The following is an 8,542-nucleotide window of genomic DNA, read 5'->3' as shown; positions in this document are numbered from 1 at the left end:
CCGCAATCTTTTCGTTATGAGTTGTGTGCTTCGGTTTCCCGACTTTCTTGTGTTTAGTGCGTTTGGCTTCTCTTAACCCTTAGCCACTGCTTGCCGAAATTTCCACACTATCATCTGTCGATCTGCAGAGCTCGATGAAGGCATCGCGGCCGTTCCTGAGCTCGTGGAACGGTCGAATCTGTAGTTGTTTCCAGATCTCTCCCACACAACGGCCTCCCAGAAGCTTGGATTACAGAAGTAAAAAAAAAAAAAAAAAAAAAAAAAAAAAGCTGTCTAAGGCGCCAGATTTAAGCTCTGGTTCCCGTAAGGGAGCGTGGGTTCGAACCCCACATCTGACAATGCATTTTAAACATTCTGAAACTAACATACTCCCGTGATCTTACAGAACAAGTAAATTATGCAGAAACACGCGAAGCAGATTTTACTAGAGACGACAGTGACAGCCCGAGCGGTCGAAAAGAAATAGCGGAACATACTTTTCCCGCGTCGAGGTTTAGCTCTTCTTACGGACGTTTCCGTTGTTGTTGTGCTGTGGCTCTGGGTTCCAAGCGACAGCGAGAAAACCTCAACAGCAACGCATACGTGTTTAAAGGAATCGTAAGGCCTTAATAAAGATAGATGAAACGGTGGCTCAGGTGCTGGAGATGTGAAGCGGCCGTATTGTGTGGGTAGTAAGCTCACTAAGTTAGTGTGTCATGCTAACAACGGGAAGGCTATGGGTTAGATCCCACCAAGGGCTATCCCATATTGCTTCCCTAAAAGGCAGCGCGAGAGACTGCCAGGCAAATCCCAAGTGATCTGTACAAGGACTAAGATGTCCGCACGTCTGGAAACGTTCTCGCCGACTTGTGTGCCACGCTGACGACACGGGTTCTCGTCCGATCACCGAAGTTAAGCAGCGTTTTTGCGTGCTTAGTACACGGCTCGGTGGCTAACTAGGAAGTCTGCGTGCTGTTGGATTCTTTAATTTTGCCTTTTCCCTTAGTTTTCGGTGTTGCTGCGCGGTAATGATACGGTCCAGCACGCTGACCCCTCTCTTGCCTCTCGGGACCCAAATTCGCGAACCTGCGGCCACAGTCAAATGAAAGGGTCCGTTGCGCGTTTGTCGAGTTGGTCTCTCCCAGTCGTTTCTAGCGCCTGTCCTCTACATATACGCCCATTTGCAAGCGTCAGCTTTCGCGTCAGCCGAGCAAAGTCGGGACAAGTCGACACATGGGGACACACGATGCTGTGAATCGCAATCCGCACTAGCCTACGCGGAGCTGGACGAGGGGCGAAGGAAAACCATTCGTAACACGACAGTTTGGAAATTCGACGATCGCGAGCGTTGGAAACACTCTCCTGAGTAAAGAAGACAACTTGCGTGCGGTGTCCGGGCTTCGAACCCGGATCAGCTACTTGGGAAGCAACCATGCTGACCGACACACCACCACCGCCTTCTGCTACGCGCTGCTTGCTCCGTGATGTGTCGCCTTCCCTCCTGGCGCCAGAGGCCGAAGGCAATCTCGCTGTAGGCGCTCAACGCCGAGTGGAAGGCGAGCACATCTGAACCCGTTTTCCTGGTGCTGCTAGGGCCATATACTGAAACTGAGCGCAGAACTAACTTTTACTGAAGAATCTGCCCTTTAATGCACATCAGGGCGAACACGAAATTTCTAATATGAAGTACTCACTGACGATCCAAAGACGCTTCAGTATGTACGCGTCGGTACCACCGGGGCAGTGCCTAAGTATTGTAAAGTGAAGGTCGACAGTTTGAGCCTCACAGGAAGTATTTCATTGGCTTCCCACGAGTGCGTTATGCACAGCGTGGCTGTTGCTAGGAAACGGCCTTATTTGCCGTTGGCTAATATCTAGTTTTCTTTGCATCAATGTGAAAATGTTCCTATTACTAAATACAGTTTTGCTAGTTACAGTTCAAACTAGAAACGACGGAAGAAAGCGGCCCAACGCGCCACATTCGTTCCCGAAGGGGAGGGTGCATTTCCTACGCCACGTCTGACATAGCGTCTTAAATTTTCTAAAACTGACATAATTCCATCCTACCGAAAAAAGAAACAGATTTCGCAGTGAGGTTCTTGCTAGAGATGGAAGTCTCTGGAGCTCTTGCCTCGCACGTCAGATTGGCCGAGCGGTCTAAGGCGCCAGATTTAAGCTCTGGTTCCCGTAAGGGAGCGTGGGTTCGAACCCCACAACTGACAATGCATTTTAAACATTCTGAAACTAACGTACTCCCGTGATCTTACAGAACAAGTAAATTATGCAGAAACACGCGAAGCAGATTTTACTAGAGACGACAGTGACAGCCCGAGCGGTCGAAAAGAAATAGCGGAACATACTTTTCCCGCGTCGAGGTTTAGCTCTTCTTACGGACGTTTCCGTTGTTGTTGTGCTGTGGCTCTGGGTTCCAAGCGACAGCGAGAAAACCTCAACAGCAACGCATACGTGTTTAAAGGAATCGTAAGGCCTTAATAAAGATAGATGAAACGGTGGCTCAGGTGCTGGAGATGTGAAGCGGCCGTATTGTGTGGGTAGTAAGCTCACTAAGTTAGTGTGTCATGCTAACAACGGGAAGGCTATGGGTTAGATCCCACCAAGGGCTATCCCATATTGCTTCCCTAAAAGGCAGCGCGAGAGACTGCCAGGCAAATCCCAAGTGATCTGTACAAGGACTAAGATGTCCGCACGTCTGGAAACGTTCTCGCCGACTTGTGTGCCACGCTGACGACACGGGTTCTCGTCCGATCACCGAAGTTAAGCAGCGTTTTTGCGTGCTTAGTACACGGCTCGGTGGCTAACTAGGAAGTCTGCGTGCTGTTGGATTCTTTAATTTTGCCTTTTCCCTTAGTTTTCGGTGTTGCTGCGCGGTAATGATACGGTCCAGCACGCTGACCCCTCTCTTGCCTCTCGGGACCCAAATTCGCGAACCTGCGGCCACAGTCAAATGAAAGGGTCCGTTGCGCGTTTGTCGAGTTGGTCTCTCCCAGTCGTTTCTAGCGCCTGTCCTCTACATATACGCCCATTTGCAAGCGTCAGCTTTCGCAAAGTCGGGACAAGTCGACACAAGGGGGCACACGATGCTGTGAATCGCAATCCGCACTAGCCTACGCGGAGCTGGACGAGGGGCGAAGGAAAACCATTCGTAACACGACAGTTCGGAAATTCGACGATCGCGAGCGTTGGAAACACTCTCCTGAGTAAAGAAGACAACTTGCGTGCGGTGTCCGGGCTTCGAACCCGGATCAGCTACTTGGGAAGCAACCATGCTGACCGACACACCACCACCGCCTTCTGCTACGCGCTGCTTGCTCCGTGATGTGTCGCCTTCCCTCCTGGCGCCAGAGGCCGAAGGCAATCTCGCTGTAGGCGCTCAACGCCGAGTGGAAGGCGAGCACATCTGAACCCGTTTTCCTGGTGCTGCTAGGGCCATATACTGAAACTGAGCGCAGAACTAACTTTTACTGAAGAATCTGCCCTTTAATGCACATCAGGGCGAACACGAAATTTCTAATATGAAGTACTCACTGACGATCCAAAGACGCTTCAGTATGTACGCGTCGGTACCACCGGGGCAGTGCCTAAGTATTGTAAAGTGAAGGTCGACAGTTTGAGCCTCACAGGAAGTATTTCATTGGCTTCCCACGAGTGCGTTATGCACAGCGTGGCTGTTGCTAGGAAACGGCCTTATTTGCCGTTGGCTAATATCTAGTTTTCTTTGCATCAATGTGAAAATGTTCCTATTACTAAATACAGTTTTGCTAGTTACAGTTCAAACTAGAAACGACGGAAGAAAGCGGTCCAACGCGCCACATTCGTTCCCGAAGGGGAGGGTGCATTTCCTACGCCACGTCTGACATAGCGTCTTAAATTTTATAAAACTGACATAATTCCATCCTACCGAAAAAAGAAACAGATTTCGCAGTGAGGTTCTTGCTAGAGATGGAAGTCTCTGGAGCTCTTGCTTCGCACGTCAGATTGGCCGAGCGGTCTAAGGCGCCAGATTTAAGCTCTGGTTCCCGTAAGGGAGCGTGGGTTCGAACCCCACATCTGACAATGCATTTTAAACATTCTGAAACTAACGTACTCCCGTGATCTTACAGAACAAGTAAATTATGCAGAAACACGCGAAGCAGATTTTACTAGAGACGACAGTGACAGCCCGAGCGGTCGAAAAGAAATAGCGGAACATACTTTTCCCGCGTCGAGGTTTAGCTCTTCTTACGGACGTTTCCGTTGTTGTTGTGCTGTGGCTCTGGGTTCCAAGCGACAGCGAGAAAACCTCAACAGCAACGCATACGTGTTTAAAGGAATCGTAAGGCCTTAATAAAGATAGATGAAACGGTGGCTCAGGTGCTGGAGATGTGAAGCGGCCGTATTGTGTGGGTAGTAAGCTCACTAAGTTAGTGTGTCATGCTAACAACGGGAAGGCTATGGGTTAGATCCCACCAAGGGCTATCCCATATTGCTTCCCTAAAAGGCAGCGCGAGAGACTGCCAGGCAAATCCCAAGTGATCTGTACAAGGACTAAGATGTCCGCACGTCTGGAAACGTTCTCGCCGACTTGTGTGCCACGCTGACGACACGGGTTCTCGTCCGATCACCGAAGTTAAGCAGCGTTTTTGCGTGCTTAGTACACGGCTCGGTGGCTAACTAGGAAGTCTGCGTGCTGTTGGATTCTTTAATTTTGCCTTTTCCCTTAGTTTTCGGTGTTGCTGCGCGGTAATGATACGGTCCAGCACGCTGACCCCTCTCTTGCCTCTCGGGACCCAAATTCGCGAACCTGCGGCCACAGTCAAATGAAAGGGTCCGTTGCGCGTTTGTCGAGTTGGTCTCTCCCAGTCGTTTCTAGCGCCTGTCCTCTACATATACGCCCATTTGCAAGCGTCAGCTTTCGCAAAGTCGGGACAAGTCGACACAAGGGGGCACACGATGCTGTGAATCGCAATCCGCACTAGCCTACGCGGAGCTGGACGAGGGGCGAAGGAAAACCATTCGTAACACGACAGTTCGGAAATTCGACGATCGCGAGCGTTGGAAACACTCTCCTGAGTAAAGAAGACAACTTGCGTGCGGTGTCCGGGCTTCGAACCCGGATCAGCTACTTGGGAAGCAACCATGCTGACCGACACACCACCACCGCCTTCTGCTACGCGCTGCTTGCTCCGTGATGTGTCGCCTTCCCTCCTGGCGCCAGAGGCCGAAGGCAATCTCGCTGTAGGCGCTCAACGCCGAGTGGAAGGCGAGCACATCTGAACCCGTTTTCCTGGTGCTGCTAGGGCCATATACTGAAACTGAGCGCAGAACTAACTTTTACTGAAGAATCTGCCCTTTAATGCACATCAGGGCGAACACGAAATTTCTAATATGAAGTACTCACTGACGATCCAAAGACGCTTCAGTATGTACGCGTCGGTAACACCGGGGCAGTGCCTAAGTATTGTAAAGTGAAGGTCGACAGTTTGAGCCTCACAGGAAGTATTTCATTGGCTTCCCACGAGTGCGTTATGCACAGCGTGGCTGTTGCTAGGAAACGGCCTTATTTGCCGTTGGCTAATATCTAGTTTTCTTTGCATCAATGTGAAAATGTTCCTATTACTAAATACAGTTTTGCTAGTTACAGTTCAAACTAGAAACGACGGAAGAAAGCGGTCCAACGCGCCACATTCGTTCCCGAAGGGGAGGGTGCATTTCCTACGCCACGTCTGACATAGCGTCTTAAATTTTATAAAACTGACATAATTCCATCCTACCGAAAAAAGAAACAGATTTCGCAGTGAGGTTCTTGCTAGAGATGGAAGTCTCTGGAGCTCTTGCCTCGCACGTCAGATTGGCCGAGCGGTCTAAGGCGCCAGATTTAAGCTCTGGTTCCCGTAAGGGAGCGTGGGTTCGAACCCCACATCTGACAATGCATTTTAAACATTCTGAAACTAACGTACTCCCGTGATCTTACAGAACAAGTAAATTATGCAGAAACACGCGAAGCAGATTTTACTAGAGACGACAGTGACAGCCCGAGCGGTCGAAAAGAAATAGCGGAACATACTTTTCCCGCGTCGAGGTTTAGCTCTTCTTACGGACGTTTCCGTTGTTGTTGTGCTGTGGCTCTGGGTTCCAAGCGACAGCGAGAAAACCTCAACAGCAACGCATACGTGTTTAAAGGAATCGTAAGGCCTTAATAAAGATAGATGAAACGGTGGCTCAGGTGCTGGAGATGTGAAGCGGCCGTATTGTGTGGGTAGTAAGCTCACTAAGTTAGTGTGTCATGCTAACAACGGGAAGGCTATGGGTTAGATCCCACCAAGGGCTATCCCATATTGCTTCCCTAAAAGGCAGCGCGAGAGACTGCCAGGCAAATCCCAAGTGATCTGTACAAGGACTAAGATGTCCGCACGTCTGGAAACGTTCTCGCCGACTTGTGTGCCACGCTGACGACACGGGTTCTCGTCCGATCACCGAAGTTAAGCAGCGTTTTTGCGTGCTTAGTACACGGCTCGGTGGCTAACTAGGAAGTCTGCGTGCTGTTGGATTCTTTAATTTTGCCTTTTCCCTTAGTTTTCGGTGTTGCTGCGCGGTAATGATACGGTCCAGCACGCTGACCCCTCTCTTGCCTCTCGGGACCCAAATTCGCGAACCTGCGGCCACAGTCAAATGAAAGGGTCCGTTGCGCGTTTGTCGAGTTGGTCTCTCCCAGTCGTTTCTAGCGCCTGTCCTCTACATATACGCCCATTTGCAAGCGTCAGCTTTCGCAAAGTCGGGACAAGTCGACACAAGGGGGCACACGATGCTGTGAATCGCAATCCGCACTAGCCTACGCGGAGCTGGACGAGGGGCGAAGGAAAACCATTCGTAACACGACAGTTCGGAAATTCGACGATCGCGAGCGTTGGAAACACTCTCCTGAGTAAAGAAGACAACTTGCGTGCGGTGTCCGGGCTTCGAACCCGGATCAGCTACTTGGGAAGCAACCATGCTGACCGACACACCACCACCGCCTTCTGCTACGCGCTGCTTGCTCCGTGATGTGTCGCCTTCCCTCCTGGCGCCAGAGGCCGAAGGCAATCTCGCTGTAGGCGCTCAACGCCGAGTGGAAGGCGAGCACATCTGAACCCGTTTTCCTGGTGCTGCTAGGGCCATATACTGAAACTGAGCGCAGAACTAACTTTTACTGAAGAATCTGCCCTTTAATGCACATCAGGGCGAACACGAAATTTCTAATATGAAGTACTCACTGACGATCCAAAGACGCTTCAGTATGTACGCGTCGGTAACACCGGGGCAGTGCCTAAGTATTGTAAAGTGAAGGTCGACAGTTTGAGCCTCACAGGAAGTATTTCATTGGCTTCCCACGAGTGCGTTATGCACAGCGTGGCTGTTGCTAGGAAACGGCCTTATTTGCCGTTGGCTAATATCTAGTTTTCTTTGCATCAATGTGAAAATGTTCCTATTACTAAATACAGTTTTGCTAGTTACAGTTCAAACTAGAAACGACGGAAGAAAGCGGTCCAACGCGCCACATTCGTTCCCGAAGGGGAGGGTGCATTTCCTACGCCACGTCTGACATAGCGTCTTAAATTTTCTAAAACTGACATAATTCCATCCTACCGAAAAAAGAAACAGATTTCGCAGTGAGGTTCTTGCTAGAGATGGAAGTCTCTGGAGCTCTTGCCTCGCACGTCAGATTGGCCGAGCGGTCTAAGGCGCCAGATTTAAGCTCTGGTTCCCGTAAGGGAGCGTGGGTTCGAACCCCACATCTGACAATGCATTTTAAACATTCTGAAACTAACATACTCCCGTGATCTTACAGAACAAGTAAATTATGCAGAAACACGCGAAGCAGATTTTACTAGAGACGACAGTGACAGCCCGAGCGGTCGAAAAGAAATAGCGGAACATACTTTTCCCGCGTCGAGGTTTAGCTCTTCTTACGGACGTTTCCGTTGTTGTTGTGCTGTGGCTCTGGGTTCCAAGCGACAGCGAGAAAACCTCAACAGCAACGCATACGTGTTTAAAGGAATCGTAAGGCCTTAATAAAGATAGATGAAACGGTGGCTCAGGTGCTGGAGATGTGAAGCGGCCGTATTGTGTGGGTAGTAAGCTCACTAAGTTAGTGTGTCATGCTAACAACGGGAAGGCTATGGGTTAGATCCCACCAAGGGCTATCCCATATTGCTTCCCTAAAAGGCAGCGCGAGAGACTGCCAGGCAAATCCCAAGTGATCTGTACAAGGACTAAGATGTCCGCACGTCTGGAAACGTTCTCGCCGACTTGTGTGCCACGCTGACGACACGGGTTCTCGTCCGATCACCGAAGTTAAGCAGCGTTTTTGCGTGCTTAGTACACGGCTCGGTGGCTAACTAGGAAGTCTGCGTGCTGTTGGATTCTTTAATTTTGCCTTTTCCCTTAGTTTTCGGTGTTGCTGCGCGGTAATGATACGGTCCAGCACGCTGACCCCTCTCTTGCCTCTCGGGACCCAAATTCGCGAACCTGCGGCCACAGTCAAATGAAAGGGTCCGTTGCGCGTTTGTCGAGTTGGTCTCTCCCA

The 8,542-nt window shown here is 50.3% G+C and overlaps 4 non-coding genes across 4 annotated transcripts; all 4 read left to right on the top strand.

Annotated features, from left to right (window-relative positions):
- The first annotated feature begins 2,117 nt into the window (after window positions 1–2,117).
- On the top strand, window positions 2,118–2,201 carry Trnal-uaa. Its single transcript has one exon. It is a non-coding gene; the product is annotated as a tRNA-Leu (tRNA).
- Window positions 2,202–3,969: 1,768 nt separating this feature from the next.
- On the top strand, window positions 3,970–4,053 carry Trnal-uaa. Its single transcript has one exon. It is a non-coding gene; the product is annotated as a tRNA-Leu (tRNA).
- Window positions 4,054–5,821: 1,768 nt separating this feature from the next.
- On the top strand, window positions 5,822–5,905 carry Trnal-uaa. Its single transcript has one exon. It is a non-coding gene; the product is annotated as a tRNA-Leu (tRNA).
- Window positions 5,906–7,673: 1,768 nt separating this feature from the next.
- On the top strand, window positions 7,674–7,757 carry Trnal-uaa. Its single transcript has one exon. It is a non-coding gene; the product is annotated as a tRNA-Leu (tRNA).
- Window positions 7,758–8,542: the final 785 nt, after the last annotated feature.

This window comes from Schistocerca piceifrons, unplaced genomic scaffold (genome assembly GCF_021461385.2).
Source record: "Schistocerca piceifrons isolate TAMUIC-IGC-003096 unplaced genomic scaffold, iqSchPice1.1 HiC_scaffold_848, whole genome shotgun sequence".
In the NCBI taxonomy this organism is placed as follows: domain Eukaryota; kingdom Metazoa; phylum Arthropoda; class Insecta; order Orthoptera; family Acrididae; genus Schistocerca; species Schistocerca piceifrons.
Note: the sequence above shows the minus strand (reverse complement) of the source record. Positions and strands in the feature narration are given on the sequence as shown.